A 2,383-nucleotide genomic window follows, 5' to 3' on the forward strand; every position below is an offset into this window, starting at 1 on the left:
TTTGACATCTCATCTTTATATTTTGCAACGCCAGCTTTAAATGCAAACAAGAGCTTTAAACTCGTAGGTGGAATCATTGAAATTATATAACTCTTATTTTGTAGCTCGTACGTGTATTTTGTTCCTACCAGAACAGTGGGAACACGGCACAAAACTAATTCAGTTTTGATTTCAACTATTTTAAGACAGGGTCTCTATCACCCTGGCTAGAGTGCAGTGGCGTCATCATAGCTCACTGCAACCTCAAACTCCTGGGCTCAAGCAATCGTCCTGCCTCACCCTCCCTGGTAGCTGGGACTACAGGCACACGCCACCGTGCCCGGCTAATTTTTCTATTTTTTGTAGAGATGGGGGTCTCGCTCTTACTCAGACTAGTCTTGAACTCCTGACCTCAAGCAATCCTGCCTTGGTCTCCCAAAAGTGCTAGGATTACAGGCGTGAGCCACCACCCCCCAGTCCGATTTCACTTCTTTATGTGCACATTTCACCAATACTCTCTACCTTATTGATGAATAAAGAACAAAAAGGAAAATAAACTATGGATCATTCTTTCTTCCCATATCATCATTCTCAACCTAAGTGGTTGGCTAATAGAGGGAAGATACATGAATGAGAAAAGACAGGGTAGGGCTCCTTAGAGGGCCTTGTTTTTTGGAATGCCGTTGCCTTTTTGCTACATTAGAAGAATGTTCTGATTTGAATGCAAAGTATGGCCTTTTGGTGCCGCCAGTGGCCTGCCTACACGCCATGCTAGACAGAAGAATAACATGTTAAGGAAGAGTTGATTTTAATAAATATTTGCAGACGGACTGTAAGCTGGTAGCACCTCTTTTCAGGCCAGCTGTGCTTAGGGCCGAGTTAGGATTGCGGAGCAATGGTGAATTTGTCCTTGGGGTCACTTGCAGAGCCGGGTTCCACTCTTGGCTCTCTCAGCTACTTTCTCAATATCCATTTCTTCATCTGGAATATGGGACAGTAACACTTGTCTTCCTATGACTATGAAAACGCAGTAATGTATGTAAATATTTAGCCCAGGGTGGGTTTACTGTAAGCGCCTGGCATATGGTTATGCCTCAAAATACAGGGCATGAGCATGCATGGCAGTGGTACAAGATACACTTCCCACGCTTGTTTGCAGTTTTCTTCCTTTGAGTGTTTCCCAAGTGAAATGCCAAGTCAAGAAGGCTGCTGTCAACGGAAGAAACAGGTCAGCACTGGCCTTGGATTTATTATGGGGATGAGCTGGACAGGCGTCGTGCCACCTGGGGGTGATCTGAGCACCGGGGTTAGAAGCCATAGGAGGACAAGATGCAAAGAACACTCAGCATTTCAGAAACAAACCGTTGCTCTGCCCTCTGGAGAGAGGCTCACGTTCTAGTCCCAACCAATAGCAGTCGAGAGTGTTGTTGTAAAAGGCTTATTTTTGTCAAGGTTGGAAATCAAATAGCTCTAGAGAGTTTATAACAAACAGCATTGCCATGTGCTCCGTCCTCCCCAACTCCTATCCGCCCCCCTAGAAGGGATCCTTACCACTTCCTATAGTGCTTTCTTCTGGTATTTTGCTGCATGGTTATTACATGATTTTAGTGGCTTTTTCTTAATGCGGCCATGGACCTGTTTGGGGTTTAGCTCTCACCACACCGCCACTACTAACCACCCAGTCTCCAAACCAATAGTCAATATTTACATTATCATTTTCATATAAATGTGATAAACTGCAGAACTAAATAGTGCACCATTGTTTTCTTTCTTTAATTGTTTTCATCATATACCTATAAATGTTTTTCCTCAATTGCTCCAAAGTGTCTAAATAACCTTTTAGTTTCTCTCTCTTCTTTCTTTTCCTTTCTTTCCCTTACTTCCTCTCTCCCTCCTCTCTCTTCTTTCTCTCTCTCTCCTTCCCTCTCTCCTTCCCTTCCTTTCTCTCACTGTCTCTTTCTCTTTCTCTTTTTCCTTCCTTTCTCTTTCCTTTTCTTCCTTTTTTCCTTGTCTAGTTTGAGTACCCAAGAAAGGGTACAAAAGAAATAGAGTCCATGAGTGTACGAAAATGTATTTTAATCTCACACTTGATTGACAATCCGAATGCCATTGCCCTGGTGCATGGAAGGTGCTGCTCTTCTGTCCTCTAGAATCTCGGGGCTAGGCGACCACGAGGGGAGACGGGCCCAGCAGACAGCCAGCACCATCACCAGATGTGCAAATGAGACCCTTTCAACACATCCAGCCCCTGCCTGCCAGGTGACACCAGCAGAACAGCCCAGAAAAGCCCATCCCAAATTGCTGACTGCAGAGTAAACTTTAGTAACCCCACAATATGCTGAAATAAGAATAAAAAAAGTGGTGATTAAATTTAAGGCACTAAGTCTTGGAGTCTGTTACCCAG

This window comes from Lemur catta, chromosome 4 (assembly GCF_020740605.2).
Source record: "Lemur catta isolate mLemCat1 chromosome 4, mLemCat1.pri, whole genome shotgun sequence".
Classification (NCBI taxonomy): Eukaryota; Metazoa; Chordata; class Mammalia; order Primates; family Lemuridae; genus Lemur; species Lemur catta.